Raw genomic sequence first — 16885 nt, 5'->3', positions numbered from 1 at the left:
CTCCCGATGGCGCAGCGGTTGAGCACTGGGTTGCGAAGCTGCCCGCAGCCTCTGCAGTGCGGATCGATCCCCGGCTGCTCCCCGGCCACCGGAGGAGGGTCCCACATGGAGGAGGGTCCCACATGGCGCGCAGACCTCTCCTGCCGCCCCCTGCTCCCCTCAGCAGTGTACTTCGGTCCTTCTGCCTGCTCTGCTCCCCGCTCTGGCTCCAGTGAATTCTCTCACCCTCCCGTGCTTTTGACTGTACCCAGTGCTTGTATAAATAAATAAACAAATAAATAAACAAACAAACAGACAAATAAATAAATAAATATTGGGGGTGGGGGAAAGCACAGGAATGACTGGCTGGACAGATTTACAGTTTCCAGAACACTGATGCAATATTGTAGCAAAAGGAGGGAGGCGGCAGTCAGGAGGGCCTGGAGAGAGGGCACCAATGAAGAGGTGAGAGCAGAGGTCCAGGCAAATGGGGACAGGCGCTCCAAGCTTGGGAGCTCAGGCTGAGGAACCAAAGTGGGTCCCTGGCCTCCTGGAATGGGAACCTAGTTTGGAGACCTCACTGAAGAAAGATTTATTAAATCAGTCCTCCCAAAACACCAATGCAAATGACCACAGACAGACAAATGGGAAAAGAAAATGTGGTGTATGGAGAAAAAAATGTTTGCAAACCATATAACTGATAAAGGGTTAATATTCAAAATACGTAAGGAACTTAGCTCAGTAATGAAAAAACTATGTTTCCAACTAGAAAATCTTTCAAGAGATCTGAAGAGACATTTTTCAAAGGAGAGACATGAACGGCCAACAGATACATGAAGAGGTACTCATATCACCAATTAGGAAATGTAAATCTAAACCATAATATCACTGCACATCTACTAGAATGGCTAGTATCAAAAAGATAAGGGAGGGGCCTCCCTGGTGGCGCAAGGGGTTAAGACGCAACCTATGAAGCTATCCGCAGCCACTACAGCACAAGTTCAGTCCCCGGCCAGGGAGCTACCCACATGGCACAGCAGACCTCTCCTGACTCACCCACTGCTCCCCTCAGCAGTGTATTTCAGTCAGTCTGCCTGTTCTGTTCCCCACTCTGTCTCTGGTGAATCCTCTCACCCCCTGCACCTCTGGCCTATACCCCAGTTCTTGTATGCATAAATAAATAAATCTTTTTTAAAAAAGATAAGGGAATGCAAAAACAGACAATTATAAATCAGAGACATACTGCAGGGGAGGAGGAGGGAGAAGGATCAGAGCGAGAGAGGGAGGAGCACAGGGGACTGTGGTGATGGTGCACGGGGTGCATTGGTGAAGGAAACTCTATGGGGACTACACCTGAGGGGGTGGGAGGAAGCAAATATTGCTTAAAAATGAACATTGATGTAAAAAATTAAAAAATTAATAAAAAAAATTTAAAAAGATAAGGGGATACAAATGCTGGGGACGTGGAGAAAAGGGAATCCTTGGGCACATTTGGTGGGATTATAAATCGGTGCAGCTACTATGAAAAACAGTATGAAAACAGTGTGAAATGGTATGGAGGATCCTTAACAAATTAAAAATAGAAACACCGTATTATCCAGTAATTCCACTTCTGGGAATACAACTGAAGGAAATGAAAACACTATGTCAAAGAGAGATCTGCACTCCCACGTTCAGAGCAGCATTATTTATAACAGAAACCTAGTAGAAACAACCTGAGTGTCCAAAGCCGGATGAAGGGATAAAGAAGTCGTGGTATGAACAGCCATGAGTTGGTAATGACTGGGATACGCCCTGAGGAATGTGCGTTGTTAGGTGATTTTGTCGCTGAGTCAAAGTCATACAAGTGACACTGTATGTTAGTGCCTTTTGGAGCCCCGTCATGTCGAGGTCTGTCATTGACCCCAAAGTGCTGGCACATGGCTGTGTATGCAACAGAATATTATTCAACCACAAAAAAGAAAACCCTGCCTTTTGCAACAACATGGACAAAGTTGGAAGATGTTATTCTAAGTGAACTAAGCTAGACATGGAAGAATAGAAACTACATGATCCCACATACATGGAGTGTAAAACTGAAGCAGAAAGAAGAGAGTCCCCCTTCATCCCCAACTGCTCGAAATATCCTATAATCTTTATGCTTTTATCCCTAGCGTCCTCTGGGTTCCGTATTTTCCTTGTTCCCTTCCAAATCTAGCTGGATTACAAAGTTTATGAAAGAAACAAAGCTTATAAAAGAAACAATCAACAGCAACAAAGAAACTAGAGATACATAAAAACCAAACACAGCGCATAAACCTTCTTAAATCCTGGTTTTAAAAAGGCCATCAACGCATTCTTGGAATAATAGGGAAAATTCAAATATGGGAACCAGATATTAGAGGTTATGGAAATATTAATTTTTAAGGTTTGATAACAATACTATACAGGAGAATGTCCCTCTCTGGGGCATGCAGGCCAAAGCATTTAAAGGTGACAAGTCATGAACTCTGCAACTTATTTACATGGTTGAGAAAAAAGTTTATTTACCTACATATATAAGTTTAAAAATGGCTGAATGTTAAGAACTATTGAATCCAGATAGCGACTATATGATGTTCATTACACTATTCATTCAAATTTTCTGTATATTTACAATGTTTCATAATAAAAAAGAACAAAACAGCAATGTCATAAAATTAAAAGAAACTAAATGCAGTGTGGTACCAGAGTAAGGTCCTGAAACAGAAAGAGAACATTCGAGGAAAAACTGGTGACATATGAGTGAAGTCTATTATAGTTAATGGTGCTTTAACTCCTGGTACGTGTAGCATGGCCACATAAGATGCTAACATTAGGTTCCCCTAATATTGAAGGGGACTTCCTGCACTATTTTTGCTAATTTTCTGTAAATCTAAAATCCTTCCAAAATGAAAAAAAAAAAAAAAAACTTTAAAGGGGGGCAACAAGTAAATAAAAGCTAGAAAGGTTTTTTTGTATTTTAAAATACATGTAATTGAACAACATCAAGACCCAGTCTCTATAGCGACCTTCCCCAAATCTCTATTTTGGTACCAAAAAACTCCAAACATGACAAAAGTTTCCATAGGCCCATGTATGGGACAGAAGGGGTGCCGCTGGCTGGACATTGGGCTTGCAAGCCAGGCAGGCGCCTCGGTCCTTGGAGGATGGAGCCACATCTGGGGAGCTGCCATCTGGGGAGATCCTTTTTCTCCTATTCTCCTGGTGCAGCAGAGCTTTCTTTAGTTCAGCAAAGAGACAGGTTGAGATGTGCGCTTGTGCAGCATCGACTGCAGAAGAGCTGTGAGGAGGAGGGGTACAGCGTCAATTCATGCACCTTCCCTGGTCTCTGGAGCACAAGCTTACCCGAAGTTTCCTAGCCACACCCACCCTTCCAGGCAGAATCAGATTAACAAATTGCAGTGTTAGGAGATATCTGTGCAATTCCTGGAAAGTCTAAAAGGCTTTCATTCATATTATCTCATTTAGTTCTAGAGGAATGTGGGACACTTGGCCCCACCCCCACTGTCACTGACTTATAAAAACTGTCGCCCTGCAGGAGCCTTTCCACGAGCAGAAGATTCTAGAGCCCCAGCCCACGAGGAATCCAACTACTCCACTCACTCCAAGACCAGCTCTTCCCACAGGCCCCGGTGGCTTCACCCCAGACTCCTGCTAACCACAGTCATGCCTTCTCTCTGCATTCTACAGTGCTTATACTGACCAACCAGAACAGGAAAGGGGGGTAAAAATGATGGAGGATTAGAATAGAGAAACTGGAAAGGAGATACAAGGTCAAGAACCTAACTCACAGAAGGAGGTAGGGGTAGAAGGATTAGCATACTCCATTAACCCAGTTATAGAAACCAAGACCCTTAGGCAACAACGCCCAGATCAGGAGGTGCAACACCCAGAAACTATCAGACAGCTATAGGGAGTGTCAGTGTCACCATCCACCCACAAAGATGAGCCCCTCCCTGGAGATGATAAAACCTAACGCAGCCCTCACAACGGGGCGGCACTCCCTCTGCCCACCTGTGACTATGCAGGTGCTTCCTCTCACCAACTCTCCCCCTCCGCAGGACAGCAGCCTCCTGCCTGCCTGTGACCTGTACCTGCCGGGGCTTCTCCTCACTGACCTCCCTCAGCAGAGTCTGCTCCCCTCAAGGCTGCCCCCCTGCAACCATGCAGGCCTCTCTCTGCAAACCTGTCCCTTTTGGGGCAGCTCTTCCTGCCCGCTTGTGTCTGTGCAAGTGTCTTTTACTATACTATCCCTTTTCTAATAAAGGTGTTCTTTAAATATCACTACCGTCTCTGTCTCGTGGAGAAACTCGACGCATGCCACCGAAATGGGAGCTCCGGTGACACCTTTCCCAGAGTGAACCCAACGACCCCACGCTCTACAAAACTCCATCAAAAACACTGTTGGTCTTTTATCATAAAGGGGCTGTGGATATGGCTGAAATCCAAGCAAAAATCTATGATTTTTTGGAAAGCAACCTCAATTTGATAACATTTATGTGCTGCTGGGACAGGGTGGTGGTTAAGAGCATGGGGTATGGAGACACAGCCGGTGTGCAGTCTCAGCAGAAAGTTCTATTGGACAGTACAAGCCCAGAGTGCCACTTGCAGCTCACCCGGCAACTCACCTGGTGGTGGTGCTAATAGGCCTGGTTTCTCCCCAAGCAGTGGGCGCTTGGCAGGCTTATGAGGCAGGCTCCCCAAAAGAGCAGGCCTTTTGGAGGGGGCTGCCAGAAGCAAGGGTGGGGGAAACAGGCCTTTGGTGTTGACTGGTCCTGCAGAGAACAAAAACCAAAACATAAACAAGGAGACACAAGAACCGATTCCAGCTGCTCACCCCAAAGGGACCTTCCCCACAATTTAGAAAGGGGCTGAGCAGAGAGTCACCAGGCACACCAGGCCCAACCTCAGCCCTTCAAAGCTCTACCACGTCCAATTGAGCCCCGACTGCTCCTCGGTGGTGAGCAAACTAGAGTCTCGGGGCCAAACCTGGCCTGCTATCTGTTTTCTATGGCGTGTAAACCAAGAACAGCTTTCTCATTTTTATTGTTTTATTTATTTTTTTAATTTAATTTTATTTTTTTTATAGAGGCATGCTTTATTTATTTGTTTGTTTGGTTGGTTTATACAAGCACTGGGTACAGTCAGAAGTGTGGGAGGGTGAGAGAATTCACCAGAGCCAGAGCGGGGAGCAGAGCAGGCAGAAGGACCGAGGTACACTGCTGAGGGGAGCAGTGGGTGGCAGGAGAGGTCTGCGCGCCTTGTGGGACCCTCCTCCGGCCGGGGAGCAGCCGAGGATCGAACCGGTGCTGCAGAGGCCGCGGGCAGCTTCGCAACCCAGCGCTCAACCGCTGCGCCACCGGGGAGGCCCAGCTTTCTCATTTTTAAGTGGTTTCATTTTAAATGGTTATATAAGTACATGCAGAATATTTTTGACTTTGCTTCTTGGTCACAAAACCTACAATAGGGGTCTCCCTGGTGGTGCAAGGGGTTAAGGTGCAGCACTATGAAGCTATCCACAGCCTCTGCAACACAAGTTCAATCCCCAGCCGGGCAGGGAGCTACCCACATGGCACAGTAGACCTCTCCTGTCTCACCAGCTGCTCCCCTCAGCAGTGTATCTCTGTCAGCCTGCCTGTTCTGTTCCCCACTCTGTCTCTGGTGAATCCTCTCACCCTCCACCTCTGGCCTGTACCCCAGTTCTATGCAAAATAAATAAATAAATATTTTTTAAAAAGGAGTGTATAAACAAGTATTTAGAAAAGGAGTAGAGGGAGTGCCTCTACTCCTACAGTGTAGGAGTGCCTACAGAAGAGTTAAAAATCCTTTCCCTCAAGAGGCAGGAAAAGCCCTGACCCTAACATACTGGAACCACAGGGGAATATGTGGCTAAGCACTTGAAGTCTGGACCCCAAATGATTAGATACACCCAGTCTCCTCCCAGAGGTGAGGGTGGCTGTCTGATGAACCCCTTTGAGCACCAGGGCCCACTCAGGCCTTAAGTTAGTCAACTGGGCATTTCCAGTTAATACAAGTGAATCAAGTCTCTTGTTTTAAGCTAACTTGCATTGGATCCCTGTCATCTACAGTGGAAGGAGTCCACAGAAATACAGCCTCATTTTAGGCAGATGTGGGACACTATTTAGTACCAACTGCTCAGAAAAGAAAACTTGAAAACATGACTGAATTCGGAATGCTTTTGTGACAACTTGATTTCATGGCTCTAACTGTGGCCACAGTCCTGGTAGAAAAGCATCTCTGAACTTCTCCCTGTATTAAAACATAGGCAATTAATTCAAGAGGAACAGCACCCACTGAAACCCAGTGTTCCCCCCAGTCTTCTGAAATCTTTTTTTTTTTTTTTAAGATTTATTTTTATTTATTTATGCATAGAAGAACTGAGGTGTAGGCCAGATGTGCAGGGGAGGGAAGTGAGAGGATTCACCAGAGACAGAGTAGGGAGCAGAACAGGCAGATCTACTGAGATACACTGCTGAGGGGAGCAGCGGGCTAGACAGGAGAGGTCTACTGTGCCATGCGGGTAGCTCCCTGGCCAGGGATCAAACTCATGCTGCAGTGTCTGGTGATAGATTGATAGCCCTGAGACTTTAACCTCTGCACTACCTGGGAGGTCCTCTTATGAAATCTTAGCCTTCATTAGAAGCATCACAATGAACACTGACATTGCCCTAAATGGCTCTGCTTTCTCGGGCAACTCTCCCGGCAGTGGGAGAGCTACTGCCCCATCTTATTCCTGGAGGGAAGCACTGACCTGGTGATGGAAGGAGGCCTCCCCCTGGCCGGGCACCCAGCAAAGGAGACTTGGTAGGAAACGAGGGAGAAGGCCCTAGGAAGGCTCGCCTTCTCGGGTTTGGAAGAAGTGGAGGCGGCTTGCCCACAATGGGGGTACTCCTGCCTTGCAGTGAGGCATGATCACTGCTAGTCACAGGATTGGGTGTCTCAAAGCCTGGAAAAATGAAGAAAATAAACGGTGAGCAGAAGTCAGCTGCAGAGACCAGCCAGTTACACAAAGAACAACTCAGGCAATTCAAGGAAAATCACCTCTTTTTCTGACTTAGAGGTTTTTACAGTAATAAAAAGGCTGTTGTGTTTTAGATTTGTGGGTTCCTTCCCCACTCTAAGTATAACAAAAGTGTACAAAAAATAAAACCATTCTGCATTTTAGAAGATGAAGAATATCTTTATTCTTTTGTTTCTTATTTTTGGAACAGTATCTTTAAAGTTTTAACCTGGTCCTGTACCTTCAGCTACTTCTTCCTCCGAGGAAAAGTGATTATCATTTTCTTTTCACTACTCAAAACAAGCAAATGTGGAAAGTGACTATACTTCAAAGAGTTTGGCTTCTAACTGGAATGTTCTTTAAAATATTCAAGATTATGAACTGCTTCTTCACAGTTACCATACCCTTAGAAGTAATCTTTAAAAGGTGTCAATTAAGAAAAACTGAAATAGAATTAGAAAAAATAGGGGCCTCCCTGGTGGCACAGTGGTTGAGCACTGGGTTGCGAAGCTGCCTACAGCCTCTGCAGCGCCAGTTCGATCCCAGGCTGCTCCCCGGCCACTGGAGGAGGGTCCCACATGATGCGCAGACCTCTCCTGCCGCCCGCTGCTCCCCTCAGTGGTGTACTTAGGTCCTTCTGCCTGCTCTGCTCCCCGCTCTGGCTCTGGTGAATTCTCTTACCCTCCCTCGCTTCTGACTGTACCCAGGGCTTGCATAAACAAACAAACAAACAAACAAATAAATAAATCTTTAAAAAAAAGAAAGTAAAAATAAAACTGATAGAGAATGGGGATGATACAGCCATCCTACACATCCACTTACACAGAGAGGTCATCCTATTTATATATTAAAAATCGGGCTCAAAGAAAATTTAGCTTCAGAAGAAGCAGGTTAGTGGATAAAGGTCAACCATTAAAATAGTATTTTCCTGGGCCTCGCCAGCGGCGCATCGGGTTGAGCACCACACTGTGAAACTGTCCACAGCCTCTGCAGCATGGGTTCGATCCCAGCCAGCCGGCGAGAATCCCACATGGCACAGCAGACCTCTCCTGTCTCGCCTACTGCTCCCCTCAGCAGTGTATTTCATCAGTCTGCCTGTTCTGTTCCCTGCTCTGTCTCTGGTGAATCCTCTCACCCTCCCGCATATCTGGCCTGTACCCCGGTTCTTGCATGAATAAATAAATCTTTAAAAAAATAAAAATAAATTCTTAAAAAATAATAGTATTTTCCTATCTGGAAGACATGCAAATCACAGAGCTGTGTTCTCTTAGCTAAGCAAAAATGTCTTAATTTTCTTTCCTACCTGGGTTTACACAAAGGGATTTTCTGGGGATTAAAATGGGGAGGGAATGGGCCAGCGCCAAGTACCTTTCAGCTGTCCTTTCCTGGCCTTTAGGTAGTCGATGAGCAGGTCCAACTCATTCCGATACAGATGTCGCCCCTCATTCAGCAGGAAGAGAAGATGTTGAATGCCCAGAGGGACAGAGTAGCTGGGCAGGCACTCCCGGGCCAGAAAGTCATCCACCAGATCTCCGGCCCGCATGGCCACCCCGGTGCGCTCCTGCTGTTCCCGGTTGGCAAAAAGTCTCCTATATTCTTTAGCCACCAGCACCAGGGCATCCTCCAGGGGCATATGGCGATGTACTAGGGACAAGAAAGAGCCTGCTTTACATCAAATGGGGTGCCCGGATTTCTTTAAAACATATTTGCAAAAGGAGAAAGAAAAATCAGACCATAACATAGCTAATGTAAACACATGTTGTTTAATCCATCTCAGCTTCAGGACAGATGCGATCGTCTACCAATTCAAGAGACTGGGACTCTCAATAGCAGGTGCCTTGTCGGATTTCCAAATCAAACACTATGTTCTGTTTTCAGAACCGTAACATGTGGCAGCCTGGTTTATGGTTTCATACAAACCCTCATTTCACTACTGGACAGCTTCATGCCAAGCTAACAAGACAGAGAGAGGAGAAAGGGAGAACGAGAGTGAAGAAATACACGGGATGTTTGTCAAGGGAATTCTCACGGCTTCCCAAACCAAAAGAGGACAGGATACAACCTTCCTGGCTTCCCGCAATCCAGGTGTACGGCTCACAGAAGAAACCACCAAGAGCTGAAAGTGCAGCCTTCAGATTGCAGAGTAGGGGTGAGAAGAGTAAAGCAAAGGACAGTAATTTTCCATTAGAAACCCACTAGTGCTTATCCTTGAGCTTGGTGTGTGCAGCACTTTGATAAAAGACAGAAAGACCAGCACCCTGGGCCGGGACTTCCAGGTTTTCTCTGCAGGACAAGGATTAACCCACCATCTCCACGTGGGTCTGCAATCTTTGGTTCGGCCCTCTGGGGTCTTAAGCCATGTTAAAAGCCTTTCCAGGTCAGGTCAGGAGCGGTCATGGTCCTGAACATCACATATAAAATAAATTCTAAGAGGGCCTCCCTGGTGGTGCAGTGGGTTGAGTGCTGCGCTGTGAAGCTGTCCGCAACCTCTGCAGCGTGGGTTTGATTCCTGGCCCGCCAGGGAGATTCCCACATGGCACGGCAGACTTCTCTGCCTCGCCCGCTTTGTCCATCTGCTTGTTCTGCTCCCCGCCCTGTCTCCAGTGGGTTCTCTCACCTTTCCGCACCTCTGGCCTGTACCCCAGTTCTTGTATAAATAAATAAATCATAAAAAAATAAAAATAAATTCCAGGCACAAGAGAAACTTGGACAGAACTTAAAGGCCATAGTCAATATACAGATGCCCGCTGATGTCTCCTAGGTATATGCTCTGGGAATAAGGTGTAATAAAGGTTTTCATCTCAGATGGGAACCCATTACCCTGTCTTATAAATACATTATTGGGTTCTGAACAAGTTCAGGACCCAAGGGGCACAATGGCACCTCCATGGAGATTACCATCTCAGGCTAAATTTTGACTGTGCTTACAAAGGTTCCATTTAGGAAGAAATATGAATATGTATTTGCCTTCAGGCATTGAAGTTTCATTGCTTGACCATTTTAAATGTTTCTTGGCACAGAAGCTGCTCCACACACTTCTAAATAATGGACATGTGCAAGGTATGAAACTGTTGACTAGAGCCTAGCTAAGATTAATTTTACTAAAATCAATGTAGTTTATAGGAGAAAGTACTTACGATTACTTATGATTTGAGCTCAGTAATTAAATTCACAGATGATCAACGGGGTATGGACCTATTAATACTATTTTGGACATAAACTATTTTCTGAATTTTTAACATGTTATAAGCAGATAGCATTGTTTTTTGAAGTAGTGCTATTAAGTATTCTCATGTTGGACATATTCAATCTATTTACTTTGATAATAATTTGCTGAGTGATCCTGCCTGAACATAAGTAACTTGCAGAACACTTGGGTAACCAGATGTAACAGGCTTTTGCATCACCTGTTCCCCACTCCATCCCAAGAGTCTGGGGTTTCTAATTTTTATTTATTTATTTTTCTTTTAAAAAGATTTATTTATTTATTTGTTTGTTTGTTTATTTATTTATTTATTTATACATATATACATTTATACAAGCACTGGGTACAGTCAGAAGTGCGGGAGGGTGAGAGAATTCACCAGAGCCAGAGTGGGGAGCAGAGCAGGCAGAAGGACCGAAGTACACTGCTGAGGGGAGCAGCGGGCGGCAGGAGAGGTCTGCGTGCCATGTGGGACCCTCCTCTGGTGTCCGGGGAGCAGCCTGGGATTGAACTGGCGCTGCAGAGGCTATGGGCAGCTTCGCAACCCAGCACTCAACCACTGCGCCACCAGGGGAGGCCCATGGGGTTTCTAATTTTTAAAAGCATGAATTTCCTTTTACATTTTCAGAATACGGGTAACATAAATGATTTCATCTTATTATTTAAAATAGATTAGTCATTTTTTTATGCTTAGAAAAACTGCAGGTTCACACTCTTGAGAACAGAATTGAGAAAGAGCTCGCCAGGGGTATGGGTGGCTTAGGAGAAGCAAAGCAAATGGACAGGTCAGAAGAAGAGAGGCCCCAGCACCTCCCGATGCTAGAGAGCCCATGTTCTTCACCATCATCTTTTCAGACCCAGAATTAGGGCTGCAGTGTAGAATCTCGAGTCTGACCAACTTCTCTGCAGGCTCCAGAAGCTCTAAGCAGGATATAAATCCAGCTATAAATTATGCTCCCCAAGGGTTCTGGCCCAGGGAAAGGTCTCTGGACTTAGAAATGAAAATCCTACAATGCTAGGAACCTGGAGCAGGGGCGCAGGGCCTGCTGGAGAGCCTGCCATCTGTATGGCACCGGGCACATAGGACGGATTCAGCACGTCTGGACTGAACAGGACTGTACTAAGAGCTTCCGGGCTCTCTGGATATGATGGCACCAGATCAGTTCTCATATGAAGAAGTTTTGATTAAATCTCATACCACCTTTTCTACTCTTAGTGATAAGTAGGTGAGTATCAAAGATGTCCTCCACAGAGAAGACTGCTCCTTTCTTGAAGCAGCAGCTCTATCCATACAAGAAAAGATGAGGGTGATTTATGACATGTGCATCTGCCTAAGTCTGTGTATTTTAGGCAGGAAAAAAGGCTCATCTTGGTGACCCTAAGGAAAAGAAATGAGTGAGGTATAGAGAAGGCAAAGTTGGTAAGAAAAGTTATCTAAGAGAATGGAGGGGATAAGAAACACTTTTTGACTTATCACTAAGAGTAGAAAAGGTGGTATGAGATTTAATCAAAACTTCTTCATATGAGAACTGATCTGGTGCCATAATATTTTGAAGGAAATATTTTCCTAAGTAAGAATTAATAACAATTTAAGCTTCAATTGTCTATAATACACAGTAGAGTATGTTACGATACCAATTCATGTTATTTTCCCTCAACTAGACCCAATTTCGTTACTGATGCATGTCAATCTTCAAAGTGTACTAGTGCACAAAGAGAAAAATTTTAAAGCAGGATCTTTTTTTTTTTTATTTTTTTTTTTATTTTTTTTTTATAGAGGCATGCTTTATTTATTTGTTTGCTGGTTTGTTTGTTTTGTTTATACATGCACTGGGTACAGTCAGAAGCGCGGGAGGGTGAGAGAATTCACCAGAGCCAGAGCGGGGAGCAGAGCAGGCAGAAGGACCGAAGTACACTGCTGAGGGGAGCAGCGGGCGGCAGGAGAGGTCTGCGCGCCATGTGGGACCCTCCTCCGGTGGCCGGGGAGCAGCCGGGGATCGAACCGGCGCCGCAGAGGCCGCGCGCAGTTTCGCAACCCAGCGCTCAACCGCTGCGCCACCGGGGAGGCCCTAAAGCAGGATCTCTTTTAAGTGATAGTTCGAGATTAAGCTAAACTTACTTTTGACAGACTCATGAAGCATAATGACGGTGCAAGAGGAAAGTTTTACATTAGACTGTTCGACAAGAATACAAAATGGAGAGCCATCATCTTTAACTTCCTGGAGCGCTTGAGTGAGACCTGACTCAGAGGAGAGGTGAATCATTTCCACCACAAGGCCGTGATCCTGCAACCGGTGACCTATGACTGTAGCATAGTCCCTTAAAAAATACACACATATAAGAAAAAGGTTACTTTCAATCAAAGAATTCAACCTCCACAAACAAAAGGAGAAATATCTGTGTCATTAAGCAGTTGTTCCTCAAACACTTTGATATGCCCCCAATTTAAGTGAGGGGTAAGATAGCGTATGTTTTTACTGTGCTTAGGTAAAAAGGTGCCTAATAGAAGATAGGATATTTTTTCAAAAATTATGCATTCTCGGGCCTCCCCAGTGGCACAGCGGTTTGAGCACCACACTGTGAAGGTGTGCGCAGCTTCGATTCCCGGCCGGCCAGGGAGAAACCCACGTGATGTGGCAGACCTCTCCTGCCTTGCCCGCTGCTCCCCTCAGCAGTGTAAATCAGTCAGTCTACCTGCTCTGTTCCCCGCTCTGTCTCTGGTGGATCCTCTCACCCTCCACAGCTCTGACCTGTACCCCAGTTCTTGTATGCATAAATAAATATTTTTTTAAAAAATTATTCATTCTCTACAACTTGTTTTCATTTTCAGACATGACAAAAACATTTAAGAGTATGTCATCCATCTGATCGAAGCAGTTAAAAGAACTAGAGGCAATGCTGACCGAAAAAAAACCTTACTTTTTTGACAATATAATGTCCTTATGTGATTGACTATGTACATAATTTTATAAAGAAAGCAGAGTATTTCAAAGTCGTGTTTCTGTGTGGCACCACTCACTGGGTAAACACCATGAATGTTCTCAGCAGGTTTTCAAAATGTAAAGTGTTATTTGATGAAGTCATTTCAATGTAAAGACCCTGAAAGTTTTTAAATTTTTTTTTTGAGATTTGTTAATTTATGCATACAAGAGCTGGGGTACAGGCCAGAGGTGCGGGGGCAAGGGGTGGTGAGAGGATTCACCAGAGACAGGGTGAGGAGCAGATCAGGCAGATCTACTGAAATGCACTACTGAGGGGAGCAGCGGACGAGACAGGAGAGGTTTGCTGCACCATGTGGGTATCTCCCTGGCTGAGGATCGAACTCATGCCTCATGCTGCAGTGGCTGGCTATAGCTTGATAGCACTGAGACTTTAATCCCTGTGCCACCAGGGAGGCCCCCCATATTACCTTGTTAGATTGCATGTGGGAGAAATAGGAACTGTGGCTTCTTTATCTTTATGTTACTCCTTGTGCCTTAGTCCAGACCTTTACCTTTACCTAACAGGTGTATGTTAAACATATATTCAAATGAATTAAAAATTAATATCATGGCAGAAAAAATGTTTTTCTGGCAACTTAGGAGAGTAGGAATTATTTCTGAAAATAAATTCCAGAAGAGAACAAGAAAAACATGACATGGTTCCTATTGACAGAGTGACGGCCTGTGAGTCAAAATTATCACAAAAATAATTCACATTGGATGACATGACAAGAAATTAATTACTGCTTTGGAGTATAAAGGAATGAATTAGTCAACTAATTTATCACTACAAATCTTTCTGACATCAAAGTGACAACAGACCAAGCAGCGTGACCTGGGTCCCGGGCTCCGCAGCAGATGTAGGCTGCGTGTGGTGGAGGGGCCTAGGACCCTCTCACAGCGAGAGGCCACAACCACAGACAGGCAGAGCTGGGGGGATCTGAGGGACTGTTTTCCCCGAGGCGGGGGTTGGGGGGAGCAGCAAAGCAACCTCCAGTACTAAACACTGCGCTCGGGTTACTACCTGACTTTGGAGATGGAGCACAGCAAGGACATCACGGTGGTGAAAGCGAATGGCCGCTGGATCAGCAACAATTCTAAAGAAGCGTGAGATGCTACTAGTCCAATGAGGCACCTGCAGTGGGTTTTGCAAAAGCTCCTCTAGCCACAGGCTCAGTAGCTTCCCTGAAAGATGCAGGGTATCATGGACTCTGCTGAATGATGAGGGAAAAGATAGCTGCTCTGGATGCTGAGCATTTACTGCCTGAGTTCAGAACTGGCTTAAATGACTACATGATCAAATTAGTCCAGGCCATAACTGGTTGTCTTTCAATTATTAGAGGGAAAGTCCATAATTTCCTAGTATAAAAGGAATAGGCCTCTTCCCCCAACCCCATGCAGTACTGACCTCATTTCTTCCAGTATGCTAGCACCCGCCATCCAGCCCAAATACCCTCCAAATGAGGTGGAGCGATAATTCTGCTTTCACCCATTCTTATAGTAAAGACGCTATCTGCAAATAAAGTTGGTTTTTGTAAAGGAGCTACTATAGAATCAAAATGTGAGGCATTTTAAGATTGCAGATTTTCACATAAACAGTAAGAAAACCAATGTTGCCTTCATACTGTGCTCTGTTTTGTGCATGTCTCCGGTTCTCATCATGGCTGGGTCTTCAAGGTCACTCAACCCAGCTGGGATAAGCGTGCAAGCCTCCAACCAACCACTTGTCTACATGCCAGTCTCTTTGCCAAGCACTATGGAACCCAACATAATTTCAAGAGACATGGTTACCCCCTCAAGAGTCAGCCAATGGTGTACAAATCAGGACACTATGCAGTTTACAAGACAAAATGGAGACAATCATGACAGCGGGAGTAACGGGGAAGACCTCCCAGCTGACTGGATGCAACTTATGTGGCACAATGAGCTAGGCAGATCAAGAAGAGGGAACAGACCCCCCACACTGAAATAAAAATAGCACATACAAAGGCTAAGGAACTCAGAAGGCAGTGAACAAATGTGCGGAAGCTTCTCTGAAAGGTCAGTAAGGCCAACTTTGTGTCAGTGGCCCAAATCAGTTATGTTGTCTAAAGTAACCCCAGAGCCTAGAACAGTCCCTGGCACTTGGTCCCAAGCACTAAAAGCAGATTTTCTTTTTCTGATTATAAAACTGATAAGTGTTTTTTTCCCCTACAATTATAATATCATAGAAAACTCAAGCAATACAGAAAAGCTGAATAAATCAGAAATCATCCATTCACAGGTTGCTTCTACTATCAGTTTGGTAAGCCCAACAGCATAATCTTTGTAATTCCGAGAACAGTGTTGTAACACAGCATTTCCAGAGCTCATCTCTCAGAGATGTAGGTATTCAAGGCCAACACTTGAATACTTGGTTTGTGTCCATTCTCACTTGACACCTTGAAACGAATAAATCTACCTTTGCTCTTTGTCCATGGAAACAATAATGCAATCTGAAGCCCTCTCTCGATCACGCTCTTTCTGAATCACTTGACAAAAGTGCTGGAAAAGACCCTCTTTCTGAGCGTCCCCACTGCTGGTAGCATCATCTGAAAATATTGATGAAAATATTGAAAATATTTGATGAAAATATTGATGCATTCATGCTTTTTGCAAGGCCAAAAGTAATCACTGGAGGTTGTCAGGATTTCTTTTGAAAGACAGCACCTCTACAAAAAAATTGACAAGAAAAATAAAAGCAGGATCTCAACAAGACTCTTACCTAACTGAGAGTGTTGGTCTTGCTCGTGGTTGTCTTCATCCCCTTTTGAACAATCAGCCACATTCTTCCATAATTCTTCAATACTGTCCAACGCATGAAAATACAGTCATTTGTGCAAATATAGTTTCCCTCTAAATGTGCCTCCAAAAGCAAAAATAAATAAATACTAGCTCACCTAGTGCAATACTGTGACACTTAAACAAAGGTAGTGTCTACTTTAGAGATAAAATGGTATTCAACAGTTTGTTCTCATTTTATTATATTCGGAGTTTCTGGGATTTTCTGTCCTTTTCCATTCATTTCATCTTGACTGTTAGGGTGGAAAGTACTTTATGGAGCCACTGATTTCTGTCTATATCTGACAGATATAGACAAATGGAAAATACATACTTTAAGGTATTTATTCTACAGGACAAAAGATAATCTTACCAGAGACGTTCATCTTTTAAACAAATGTACGAAAACTTCTCTGAAAGGTCAGTAAGGCCAACTTTATGTCAGTGGCCCAAAGCAGTTATGTTGTCTAAAGTAACCCCAGAGCCTAGAAGAGTCCCTGGCACGTGGTCCCCAGCACTACTAAAAGCAGCTTTATTTATTTATTTATTTGTTTGTTTGTTTATTTATTTATTTATTTAAGATTTATTTATACAAGCACTGGGTACAGTCAGAAGCGCGGGAGGGTAAGAGAATTCACCAGAGCCAGAGCAGGGAACAGAACAGGCAGAAGGACTGAAGTACACTGCTGAGGGGAGCAGCGGGCGTGGCAGGAGAGGTCTGCGCGCCATGTGGGACCCTCACCGGCAGCTGGGGATCAAACTGGTGCTGCGGAGGCTGCGGGCAGCTTCACAGCCCAGCGTTCAACCACTGCGCCACTGGAGAGGCCCTGAAGCCTTTTTTTAAAAAAGATTAATTTTATTTATTTATGCATACAAGAG

Source organism: Talpa europaea, assembly GCF_964194135.1.
Source record: "Talpa europaea genome assembly, chromosome: 16".
Taxonomy (NCBI): domain Eukaryota; kingdom Metazoa; phylum Chordata; class Mammalia; order Eulipotyphla; family Talpidae; genus Talpa; species Talpa europaea.
Note: the sequence above shows the minus strand (reverse complement) of the source record.